The following is a 14,489-nucleotide window of genomic DNA, read 5'->3' on the forward strand; positions in this document are numbered from 1 at the left end:
AATGTATTAAAAAATTGGATCGACAGAATGGGCTAATGTAAGGGCAGCGACGGCAGTCATATGAATAAAATGGTGTTTTATTATCAAGCCGGAATGTTGAGGAATTCAAATAAAAAAAAAAAATCTTGTAAAATATCCATCTGTCTTTTTTTATAGCACTATCAAAAAGAAAAAGTTTCGTGGGCCACTCTTGACATCTATTGTTTTTCTCATATGGATAAAATAAAGGAAAACGCAATGAAATCCTAATAGACCTTCAAGTGTTTGCAATTTAAATTTAGATAGTTATGACCATATGTAGTAGAATATCAATATTTAGAAATGGGTTTAAATATAACTGTATATCAAATGTATATTTGGGTCTTTTGTTACTGCTCACAATTAAACCCTTATGAATAATATATTAAAAAGTGTTTTTTTATTAATAATATCGTTATTTGTTTGTATATTTAAAATATAGGTAGCGTTTAACAGGACTAGTATGTTGTAGAATATGACGAATTCATTCAGTATATTAAAGTAAGTGAGTAGTATAAAATTCGAATGTTTTATGCCAATTTTTTTTCTTTATCATAAATGTTCTAGAAAGGACTTGCTTTACAACTTCAAGTAATTATATAAATATAAAAAATAGTTAAAAAACGACACATATTTTGGATAATGCTTTAATTTAAAATTCAAATGGGAGCTAATATTTAAAACAAAACAACGTTAAATTCTGAAACGCATATATACTTAAAGATTATATTAAAGGACGCAAGAGTATGTTTTATTTGATTACAAATGGACTATTTGTGCTGATGTTATGTAATTTTTATACTATAAATCATTATAAACAACTTAATTAACTGAAAAATCAATTTAATTATACATTGTGGCCACTTTGGTTATTTTCTTTTATAAATTTATTTTTGTTCAAATTAGTCATTTGTGAGTAGAGAATATTCTTCAAAATATAAATTACTTGTCATGGGTCAAATATTTTTGTTCCATGGTTAAGACCTTGTCTAATATAGTGAGTTTATATTTGTCATAAACATGTGTTATTCTTGTTTCTTATTAATCCACATTGATTTATATTCAATTATAATATGTTTAACCCTTTAACGGATTTTACAGGGGATATTTTCAGCAACCTTAGACTGTACCTTCTGTAAGTTAAAATCACGTACATTTTGATAAGCATCAATTAGAGTAACCTTAAAAATAAAATGGAGTACATCATTGTGGCTTTAAAACAGACTTATTTATTGATATATAATTATGTTTTTAAATATTGTTCTAAAGTAATCCAGATTTATCTAAAATCAAATCCACAATAATACCTCAAACACTGTATATGAAAAATTAGATTTTTCTGGGACTACAAATATAAATGTGCTTATTATGGGGAGCGAGGATGTTATATCTAAAGGTGTTACCTGTTGTTCAAGCGGCAAATCTATCCAACAATTTGGAATTGTGTTGGAAAAACTGAATTTGACCCAACATACTTTATGAAAAAAGTCAAAAAGATAAATATCTAGAAAAATTAAAACTGCCAAACGAGCTATTTAGGAAGGGGTATGTTCTTGAAAAATGTTCATCAACTGATAATTGTTATATAACTTAGCGGTAAATTAGACAGGAATATTTAAAATTACAGGGGGATTAAAAAATATTATCTTAGTATTATTTTCGAAAGACAAAATAAAAAAATTAGAGATACCAAAGAGATTTTGTAATGGTTATTTAATGAACTCTCCAGAAGGTCTCTTTTCAAATTGATTTTGATTTTTTAAGAAGAATTAAGAGAAAAAATATTCGATAGATGGTACATATGGAAAACAGTTCAGACTTTATATTGATATTATATCTGTCAAGGAATCTCATTTTTGGTTCAAACTTCCAAAACAATGTTAACATAATAAAGTATTCAAATTATGCTCTTGTACTATTATTGTTGTTCAACAGTTTAATTTTTGCTAATATGAACATTAAATATTCAAAACAGAATCCTTATGGAAATAGTGAGAAAAAAACATCATCTCAGAACGACTTTTATAGCAGTATGAAGGAAAATTTAAATCTTTCACAAACAGTCCTAGAGTTGGTTTCAGTTAGCCTATCTGGACCAATTGCACCAATTTGTAATTTTAAAATGACAGAAGATTAGATAACACCAATTAGAACACTCTAGCATAATCAACTCTAGAGTTATTCACATTCAAAAAATATCAAAAATTTCAAATTAACAAAGCACTACTCTGAGATATTTTGTTTTTCCATTTTGACATCTGACTAAATATAAAAAAAAAATATAATATTTTATTAGTTATCTAATTTCTTGCATGAGAAGATAGAAACTTGTTAATGAAGTTAATTTTTATTCCAATTAATGTGCATGCCCCTGAATATTTCTAATTATTCGTTCAAGCATACACATTTTTAGTTCTTCAAAGGTTGAAAAGGCCTGATTAATACTCTGTTAAAATTGGTTTCTTAATTCTTAATTTTTTTTTTTTGATGCGATTTAAATAAGTAAGTTATTTTTTATAAAGATTTCGGGCAACATTGAAATAAAAATAAGCAATAGGAGAAATTTAATTCAGGATTAATTTATTTTCTCCAAAATTTTATTTTTATGTAGGATAATCTATCCTGAAAAAAATGAATCTCAATGGTCAAAAAGACAGCTATACCAAATATTCATTAGTAAAATGAGTTAATCCATTTGTGACAATATTTGTTTCATGAGGTTCTTTTTTGAAACAATTTTATTCTTTTGGAGCAATAGTTTCTTAAGCACATCAACAATGTTTAGTTGCAAAAAACACTTCAAATTATGTTCCTTATATATATAGTTATTTCTGGACTTTAGAATTTGAGGTGTCTTGGAGAAAAATGTATACCACACCTTTTATCTAGATTTAGATTCGTTTGAGCTGCTGTCATGACAGCGTTTTACGCCATGGACACGGTTTTTGTCTAGAGCTGTCAATATGTTCACCGGCGTGTCAGGGCTATTATTGTTTGTGAATGAGGACATATTGAATCAGAAATATGGCTAAATATAGTTTTTAAAGATATACCTAATTGGTTTTGTGTGTTTTTTTAAGACTAGATTTTTAATTTAGGGATGCTACTACTGGAAGTATTGGGTCCCAACTCTGGAATGTTGGATCGGTTTAATAAAACTAAAAAGATGACAGTCGTATCAGTCTGGTCTTAATAAAAATTTCAGTCCCGGGTCCAGTATTTTTATGGCAACTTTAACAACTGAAATGACGTAGTTACTATCTATGTCGTTTCAGCTGTTCGCCATAGCCGCTTTCAAAAAAACAATATAGCTTAAGTTTAAAGCAGTAGGTGTCTGGTAAGAACATCTCATTATACGTTCTAGCTTTTATATATTATTTTCTTAGTTTTTAGTCTTGCTTGCTAGCTATGAGTAAAGAATAGCCAGGACCATAGGACTTAATGACTAAGGTATCCGTACTTTGGACCGTTGAAACGTAAAAAAGATTGAATCGTTGAAAGACTGAAATGGGGGGAGGCTGATTAGGTAATCAATCCTAAAACTGTTCCAATAATTCTACTCTGTAATGATGATTTACTGTCTTATTTCACATTGATGATTCTATTTTGATTATTCATAAAACTAATCAACGAAGCCCATAATGGGTGAATCGGAAAATGATTCAAATCAAATATATAAGACAAAAATTATATTTTATGATTGTTCCTAACTTATAGCTTTGCTCTAATCTTTTATCATAAGAGTGTGAAATAATAAAAAACAGAAAGGATACGCTCTAATCTGATGTATGTTTTTGTTAATCTTCCATAAGAAGAGGAAATCGGTTTATATACATACATATATGAAGCTGAAAGAATTATCCATTATCTATAATGTACATACATATATTCTGTAATTATAACAATGTTTGACTTAAATGAAAGAATGAACGGTGCCTAATGGACAAAGCATGAAAGGAACTTGTAAATGGAAAGAAAATTATATAACATAAGGAGATATATACGATGAATTAAAGAATGAGCGATGAATTGTCAAGCAATCTAACAAAATGATTGTTTTTTATTCAAATCATTAAAAAAAATCAAAAATTATTATTATATGTTGTTTTAAGTCATTTACCTTAACATATATTTTTTATAAAATAAAACTATTCCCAAATTTTTAATTTTTCTACATAAGACAATTTTTAAGTGATCATTATGATTATGTCATATATTTTTTTTAAACGACTAATCCAATGCTGCAAAACAAATATTTTGTCTTAATAAATTTTTAACCTTAATAACATAATATTTCAAAAATATGTATAAGAAATAATTTCCATGTCGTATTACTTAAAAAGTTTGATTTTGAAAGTTAAATAATTTGATTTAATACGTACCTTTTTATTTGTACAGTAGAAGAAGAGTTAAATAACCTTTTCCTTTTGTTGTCTCGGCTCATAAACTAGTAATTTCAGTTCGTTTCCTTTATGAAAATGTGCACTCTCTTAAATTGAGGCGATTATCATCCTCTTGGATAAAAAATGTGCTTAAAAGTAGTTTGTATACATAGATGTATTCACTAGTAAATTGTCTTAATTAAGGTGGTTGTATTTATTTCATATGGAATAAACAAAACATTATTACATTCACGAGTCATTCTCAGAATTGATTTGTTTTATACGACTCTAGGATATTTGAGTCACTTTTATCAAGTCATTCGTCTAGACTCACAAGGTGGGAACTATGACTCACGTTTTGGGACTATAGTTTTGTGATATACTAATTTTAAAGAAAATAAGTCATATGTTTTCGAATGGATATATATATATATATACATAATTGCTGTTGTATAAGTATCATTGTGGAGCTGTTTATTTTGTTTGACAAAAATATATGCAAAATGAGTGTGACTGTCGACATGTATATAAAAATTGGCTAAAAAATTACTTTGCATTAATGACGGTTAAATCACATTTTAATATGTAATTATAATAAAAGTAAACATAAATTTGGCAAGGGTATTTTTCAGGGAACAGCTTGAATTCATTTAGATCCTTTCAAAAAGTATAATTATTTGATATCGTTTGCCAATATCTGTGGGGTTATTTGATTTGTAAAATGTAACATGATAAAATAAAAATAAATGATGAAAAAGTTAGTAGCAGACTAATAAATAAGGATGTGCATCCAACTTTGTAAATGAACTGGGTTGGTAATCAAAAAATAAATTTCAAAAAAATATTGTTTGAAATATAAACTGTAAGGATCAATTAATTGTTATAATACTTTAGAAATTAAACTAATCAAATAACAGATAATGAAATTTTAAAAATAAGAAATAAGTTAATTAAGCTCGAGTAATTATTGTTTACTTTTTTTCATTGGAAGATAGAAAAAAAATGTGATATTTGATTTTGTAAGTTAAAAAAACTTCAAAAAATTTCAACACAAAATTAAATTAATTATTTGTCGAATTAAAAATCTAAATTAGTTTGAATAAATGCAGTTGTTACTAAATCTGTGCGTATGGTATTGTAGATATTTTTAGTTGTCCGAGATATATTTATATTGTTATAAAATAATAGCTCTCCGTAACTCATCTATATTAACTGCTAATTGCCATAGTTAAAACTAATCCCTTTATCAAATCTCTAAAAGATGAAGCAAAAGAAAATGAATGGAAAATATGTAACAAATAGTTTTTAAAATTTATTCCAAAAATTTAAAAAAGTCAAGAACAATTGACATGGAATTTTAATAACTATATTTTGTCATCATAATGAGCGGGCTCCCTTGTATTGAGCTTCTTCAAATACAACAAAAAGCAACAAATTATTAGAATATTTCGAAAAAGCTTAGATAGTTTTACGTTTCTCACAGAAAAATAGATCAATTTCTATTCAAATTGAAATTGTGATTTTTAAATTGAATTTTGTAACATTTTCACTTTATATTACGTATATGTCTATGTATAGTACATACCCATGAATAGCTTATATTGAAAACAAATGTCATTCAATAGCATATATTTTGAAGAAGAGATAAGAAATCCTTAAACTTTTTTATTAGCAAATAAATACAAAATAATTTTTGGGATTAAAGAACATCGTTATGTGTCATTTTATATACAAAAATAATAATTTAATTGTTAAATAATTTTTACGTGATCTAAGTCACCCTATTTAGTCATTAATTGACCACTCTATATATAATTGTAGACTACTAATAATAATTGTTAAACAAAATAAACACAAAATGTAGATAATATATAAATAAATATGTCACAGACAAAAAAAATAATGAAATAATATCGCTTAAGGTCAGTTCGTTTCCCTGACGATAGAATTCGAAGGAATAGCCTATCTGAAGTAAAAATTATGTTTAAAAATGTATATATTTGGTTTCGGGAGGTACATGGTTTTTTGAATAGAGAGTGTCGTTTTGTGGAAGAAGTAGCCTTTGTTTAATATACACAGTCGGGGAGATTGGTTTATCTTTTTTTTTTTTTTTTGGTAAAGTGAAATAACTTCTTTAATATCACGTCAAGAATACTGAGTGATGAGGCCAATTCTTTTAATTTGCCATAGATAATTGTCATTTTCTCCTTATGAAAGATAAAACGACAATAACCTAACTTATTCTTTTTCCATCGATTTAATCAAATATTTCCTGGAAGGATTCCAGGTTTTAGAACCGTACATTAAGATCGGGATTATTAAAGTTTCACCATGAACGTAATTTTAAACTTCTTTTAATTATTCCCAAGTTTTGATTATTTGTCCTTATAAATTATATATATTACAAGGTGGCTTTAAAAAGTAAGATGACTTTGTATTTTTAGGGAAAATATATATCTATTCATCAATATTTATATTGTCCCCTTCAAAGTAATCACTCTCAGATACAATATACTTGTACCCACACTTTTTCTAATCCTAGAAGCACTTCTAATAAGCACTTTTAAGTGTAGCCTTTAGCACTTCCAGCGATGCATTTTTTATATATTTTAATATTGTTCCATATATGAAAAAAAGTTTCGTATTTAAAAAATTGCTTGTATTCATGAGATATTCGCGAGATAACTTTTAGCCTCTATATGGGTTTTATTTTTAATAATTATACAGTTCAATTTGCTCTCACATCAATTATTTTATAGATTTATAATTTGTGTGTGAAATAGGATATCGGAAGTCAAAAAAGTAGGCTTTAAAAAAATAGCTTACGCACTATAATGATAAAATAAGAATTAAGAAAGTACGGATAGGACTAGCTTAAAATGTACAATTTCTTTAAATTTGAAAAAAATATATATACGTAAACTTAAATTCAACAAAATTTATTCCAAATTGGATCCGGTAATTAAAAAATAAATTCATGGAATTCCGGCTCAGGAAAAAAAATCCTGGGAAATGAGAAACCCTAACTCAAACTTTATATGTGATTTATGAAGAAAAAGAAATATTAACGGCATTTTTTCCAAAACTCAAATTTTTTAAAGTTGAAAATAACATAAGACTAGCCAATCAAACTATTAAGAAAATGTCACCTGTTATTAACATTTATCATAATATTCATACATCTTCAAATAGATTTATATGAAACTTTTGTGTGGTTTTTTTCCCCTTATGTACTGGATTATATTTATTAAATAGATTAATGATATATTTTTCTAAATACCGAGCATAGTATTTGCTTTCAGCAACTGAATGGTAATTAAATGTAACCCCGAAGAAGTATATTCTCAGAGAGAAAAATAATGATATTGAGTTTCCAAAAGTATTTTAAGATGAAAGGAATCATTACTTTCTTAAAGAAGCGATGCTCCTTATATTATTACATTAAATAAAAAAATTATTTGCTAGACCATCCAAAAACCACTACATTACACATTTTAAGAACTTTAAAACTTTATACAGTGTAAAATTTAATTGTGTTTGAACTTATTATTTTTTATGGATTAATTTTATAATTACAAAATAATAATTAGACTAGAACAATCAATTTAAAAAAAATAGTACACTTACCAGTAAGGTCATCATTCTGTGTCCGGTTGATGTGATTCAAATGAGTATTAAATGGTCATTTGGAAACTCCTTTCTGTTCACTTCTTTAAATTTTTGAAATATTAAGAACATATTACAAATGTAAAATTGGGAAGAGGAAATGGAAAATAAAATGGAGATTTTGGTGTTGAGTATATCCTTATTACATTATAATTTAGAGAGAAAGGATCTTCTAAGATGTGTTAATATTTATTTATAGATGATTAACGTTCTTTTGACGACTATCTTTTCTCAAATGGTGTTGACAGTGAGTTATTCCATTACATATAATAATATTTTTTTCTTTGTTTCTATAAATATACTATATGTTGCCTCTTTCTCGGTGAGTCGTAGTATTAGTAGCACTCAAAAATGATTTTGTACTACATTTGAACACGTTCCTCTCTCCCTCCCTCACTCTCATAAGTAAATATATATATATATTTTTTTTTTTTTGCACGAAGAGGAAACAGCGATGTAAAACATAGGAAAGTGGTCCATATATGAATAGTGTTGTAAATCCTAAGCATTTTTTCGCAGTGGATTTTCTTTTTTTAATTTCGACAAACTGAAAAGTGTTTTTGTTTTAAATTTTGGAATAATAAAAAAAATCTTTTTTTATTATTATTGAGCACAATTTACTTAACCCACATAAAGATATACTATATATTTACTTTTTAGCTGTGGATTCCCGTGTTACCTATTCCCAAATAAACAATTTTTGATAAATAAACAAAATAATAAGTTATACTTTGAAAAAAAAAAATTTAAAGAGAAAAAGAGCTCGAGGAGAGGGCGAGAGCAATATATATGGTACTACTGAATTATGACTTATGTTATCTGCATAATAAGTGTTTTTTTTTTATATGGGGGTGGGAAGAAAATGAATTACTGATATAAAGAAGAGGACCTTCTATATGTAAAATATCAAAAAATCATATTTATAAATTTCTAAAATTTTGCATTTTTAAAATAATTTATACAAAACATAGGTGAGAATGTTTTCTATGCCTAGTTTTTTCAGTACATAAATGTCAACTCAAGTGATCCTATACTGATGCATCTTTCCAAAAGGACAGGAATACTATTTATACTTGATCCTTTGTCGTATATGTATTGGACATCTTATTATTTTTGTGAAGACACTTTGGCAAATATAAATAAGTAAAAATGTAAAACTACGCTTGTACTAATATATTACTAGTTAGTAATATATTAGTACATATAAAGTACTATGAAGCACTTTTATCTGTATAAATATATATTGAGTTAGGGAAAAAGTATTTTTGTATTTCCCACTCTTTTTTTCGAATTAAGTATGTCTCTTTCATTGTTAGTTCCAAAAGTTCATAAGATAAGGCTGCATTGTAAAGGTGTGAGTGTATACTATTAACCCTTTTGTACAGTCATGAGCTTGTAGTGAATTATTGTTCGTCGAGTATGGAGGTCTCAAAGGAAGAAATTTGCCATACTTAATATTTTTACTACTTGAAATGGAAAAACGCGTCGAAAGCGACCAAAAAAATTTGTAAAGTATGGAAGGCCAAAACTCTTAAAATCTTGTTGTGTCCAACCGTCGTTCGAATGGTTTTATTCCCGCTCAATTATGAACAACTCGACCGTTTGAAGATGCCATTCGAACAAAAGTGGCCAGTATTGGTGAATAGGAGATAACAAGACATCATCAAGATAACACCAGGCCACACATATCTTTGGTGGTCACGTGCCAGAAGTTGTTATGCAACTTAAAAGAAACAATAAAATTAACAACGTATGAGGAGAGAATATGCCAATGAATAACGTAAAGTTACTCGTAGGATTTAGTGGGGAAGTTATAAGTGTGTATCGTTAGAATTTTGGGCATGTTAAATAGAAAACTGAAAATCAATATGGTAACCCTGATAATTTGAGGAATATTTTAGAAGAGAGGAGATGAACCATCATGACCTTTCATTGGAAGAGCTACAAACAGCTGTGTCGATAGGGGGAATGGAAATAAAGAAGGAAATAGTCGAGAAATACTCTGATGTTTATTTATAATTCTTATCTGAGTCCAGCAAGGACTTACAATTCTAATTCTACAAAAAATCTTTGTGGTTACTCTTCAACTTTTAGGAGCAATCACAAATATTCAATACGGTTTCGTATAATTATATGTTGTAGGAAAAAAAAATTACTCCTCAGGAATTAAATAACAATGATAACAGCTTAAGGAAAATAAATAACTTTTTGGCTTGCCAATTAAAAAAAATAAAAAAACGAAAAAATTTACAATTTTCAAAATATTTGTATGAGTGAGGAAAAAACGTGGAAAGAGGTTACATCATCATTTAAGAGCTGTCTGAGTTGAATTGAAATTTAGCAAGTATATTTTTATTCAAAAGAGATTTTTTTTGTTCATGTAAATTTTTTTTTTGTAAAGTATAGAGCTAGACTGAAAAGGGTTGATTAACTTTATTCATTGGGTAATATATTTTTTTTGTTGATTTTAATCAATCACAGGACTATTCAACGTTCAATTTATCCATAAAAATATCTTTTTGTATTGCAGACTATATTTTTTCTTTCGAAATTTTTAGTATTCTACCCGTTATTTTAACATTTATACATATTTACATTTATAAGGAAGGTCCGGTAAGGAGTAGAATGCTTTGTAAATTGTTTGTATACACAATTTATATTGAAAAAATCTAGATATTGTCCCAGGGGGAAGGTATATTTTGTTAATATGTAATATAGAAATCGTAATATTAACATATATTCTCCCCTATTTTCTCTGATGAAATTGAACCAAGTCAATATTCCGTTTCAGAAAAAATGTTTCTCTTATCCGCAGTAGATTAAAAACTTGACTTTTTAATAAAATATTGAGATGAGTCTAAAAAAATGAATTTACTAAATCCATGATTAAATTTTAGGCATATTTAGTAGATCAAGAATGTCAACTATTTATCTTCTTTTTTTTTGTTTTGCAGATAATATATAGTGTCAGAGTCTTTTTTATAAACTCAACTAACAGTGTAATCAATACAATTATTGTATGGGCTATATGAAAATTATAAGTAGTACTCAATGTCGATGTTAATTTTTTTTTTTTTTAGATAGAAATCTTTCTTAACTGTAATGGTTATTGATGTTTAATAAATAAAAAATTCCTTCAAATATGTGTATTGATGTTTAGATGGCATTTGTAATATGTAACTCCAAGGACTCTAGTAAGCAGGACAAGACACTGCGCTCACGTGTTTCCAATTTCGGTCTTTGTTTGTTCTATATGGAATGTCTCTTTTAAAGTGTTTTGCTACAAAATAAAGAGTTGTTAAAAGTATTTTGCTAGGGAAAAGCATCATAATCATAAAAATGAGGCTATATTTTTCTAATAGAAGGGGTATTTTATTAGTACTTTAATGAAAGTAAACATTAAATACATATAAAAAAGAAAAGGCACTATCAAAAAGTACAAAGTCAGCCAAAGTCTACAAGTCAGAAGATTTTAATTGAAATGTAGCTTATTTCTATTAGCTTCTGAATTCTTAGCTGCCATTCTCTTTTTTTTGTTTAAAATCGGATGTCATCATTCAGTTTATCACTTAAATTTTTACCCATGATATTAAACAAAGCGAATTGAATTATTTGAAGAAAAGCTGACGAGCACTTTACTCCCACAACGGCCATAATGTCAGAGTTTAAATTGTTCTCCATCCTGTCAATGAATGTGGCAACAAATGAAGCTTTTATGCTGCCAAATAAACTGTCTTTCTCTTCATGAGTAGCTGTGATGTAAAATGACATGGAGTGAGCATAAAGGCAGGAGAGGTAGAGAAGGTCGGATGGAGTCGACAGCCCCCTCTGCTCATTATGTCGATAAACTCTTTCAGGTCTACATGCCGATTGGTTGGGCTATGGAAGTTTATTGAGTCCGGAGATGTGTCTCTGATAACCATTAACTCTTGGCATGATGTACGGCTGATTTTCTTCTTCAAAGAAAACCCAATATACTCGGCAACAAAGTAGAAAGCATTAATCTCTACTTTACAAGCTAGTTCCTGAAAGTCATCTGGTTGCCAGTTAGTCAAAATGAGCTCAGCTTTTACCAGGTCTTCGTCCAGCATAGCTTTAATTTCTGAAGTAGTCATACCTGAGAATTTAAAAAAGTAAAATATTGTAAGATATTATTATACTGTAAAAATAAGTAATACCTAAGTAAAGAGCTTTCTATTAACAAATATCTTATTTACCTGAGAATTTGACAAGGCTCAGAATACATATCTTGTTCTCTGTTTCCAGGATCTGTCTCACGCTGATGCAGTAGATACATCCACTTAGCTGTCTTCAAACTTAACTAACTTGTTAAAAATGTTTTCCCATACCTCTGTTTGATTCAATTCTTCTTTTGCTCCCAGAAAGAAAGCTAAATTAATGGGTTGAGTCACAGTGTTGACGTGCCTTCTTAGGTGATGTGTTACACTGTCTTTTTGTCGATCAACACACCAGAGGGGTACATTTTGAATGACATATCTGTCTCATTCTTGATGCTAGCTACTACTTGGGGGCCCAATTTATCATCATGGGATAGCTTCAAAAGGGAAATACTTGGTTTTGTGACGAAGATGAAGTCTGATGGAAGTATCTTCTTGGCCAATTTGTCACCAAGTTCTTCCACAGAGAGGACTGACTCCTCAATCAAGAGTTGAAATTCCAGATGAACACAGATGGCTCATCACACCAGACTGTTGTGGCTGGTTGTCATAGCCGTTCTAGACCCTGGAGCACAACACTTAGTGGGCATGATTGGAATTACAAAACACAATACAGATAGCGTCTAAAAAGTAACTAATAGTTATTTGTTATTACTTATTATCTTACCAAACACGTTGCATTGTTTTGTTTTTCAATAGGCCCATGTTGCATGCGTATTGGAATTCATGTTTGAGCGTGCCCGGTCCTGCTTACAGGAGTCCTTGGTATCTCGCGTTATATAAGTGCGATCAGTCTACACTAAATGACAGTAGAAAGATTAGATTGTGCACTTAAAAACTTTATACACAGTTTTGGGATTTTATTGTTTGAGTTCGCATCAAAATTGGACATCAGAAAAAGTACGCCATATTTCATGGTTTGACATCGATAAAGACTAAAATACAAAACAGGCGGATGAAATATGAATAGTGTTTCTAATCCTGATACTATAACAGCCAATCCTGCACGATTTTACTTTTTGCTGATTTTGTTTTGGTAATTTAGATGTGAAAGACGTAATGTCAACCATCAAAAATGTAGTTTAAATAATAGACAATACTTGAGCAAAAATACCAATACAATTTGTTTTCTGGATATGGCAATATATTTACTCTATATTTTTTTATTAAATGACTTTCTAAAATGCATCATCCATCTCATAATTATTTATACATACAAAGTAATTGCATGTGTTGTAAAACATCTTCCCTCCTCTAAATAACAATATACTTTTTAATTTGACTTATTACCAATTATTTTTCAAAAGTTTAGCAAAAAAATTCTTGTGAATAGGAGTATTTTTTTTTAAATATTTGCGAATAACCTATGATTAAATCAGTTTACAAGTATTAAATTTTATTTAAGAAATATAATTCATTTTTTTCACTTGACATCTTCTCTGATCCGATTATTGTATATATTTAAATAGTTCCGAAATTAATAAAAATAACAACAGAAGGAAGTTTCTTTTGTCAAGAGAAGATTAGAAAGACTGGATTTGAACAAAATGGTAAAGAATTAAACCTTAAACAATATTGAAAAACAACTAAAGATACCGATTGACCACTTCTTCTCTATTTACTAATAAATCAAAACAAAATGTAGAGTCTAGAATATGCTCATATTTTTAAGAAAACATTGAGACCTCATTCCATTTGTTTTATTTTTGCTTCAAAGTGGCCCCCGTTGTTAAAATGGTGGATTGTATTAAAAATACTAAAAAAACTTGAAAATTGAATATATTATTTCAAAAGTCCAACAGATTATATTGTGTTAAAAATAAACTTTTCTATTCCACCAAGGTTGGAAGAGTATAAAATCAATTTAATGGATATCCTAGAAACCATCTCTACCCAGTTGGCAATTACAGGTACCTTAAGAGGTCCATTTTTAAATATTATATTAAGTGTTTCATATTTATGTTTGTTTAAATTTGAAATGCTTGCAATTGTCTAGCAATTATTATCTTGACGTCTGATCATACACACCGTTTACTTAAACAAAAACACGCTAAAATTTAATCAAAAACATATGTAGAATAAAATAAAATTAACATATCACGCAATGATATAGACAAAAACTTGTAACGAAAACACTGAACTGTAGAGTTTGTCTCTAAAATGAGAATCTGCTTTAAAACACGAAGGTAAAGTTTCACAACGGATGAAACACTGGAGATGACATAGTCCAAGGAAACACTTTTCT

General features: G+C 28.3%; 1 protein-coding gene across 1 annotated transcript in view; it reads right to left on the reverse strand.

The window, feature by feature from the left end:
- The window catches only part of LOC121128203 (metabotropic glutamate receptor-like), a 214,120-nt gene extending 205,651 nt beyond the window's left edge, over positions 1-8,469 (reverse strand). The window contains 1 exon segment of the mRNA XM_040723780.2: positions 8,028-8,469. The gene's annotated coding sequence lies outside the window, so the exon portion shown is untranslated.
- Positions 8,470-14,489: the final 6,020 nt, after the last annotated feature.

Source organism: Lepeophtheirus salmonis, chromosome 13 (genome assembly GCF_016086655.4).
Source record: "Lepeophtheirus salmonis chromosome 13, UVic_Lsal_1.4, whole genome shotgun sequence".
NCBI lineage: Eukaryota > Metazoa > Arthropoda > Copepoda > Siphonostomatoida > Caligidae > Lepeophtheirus > Lepeophtheirus salmonis.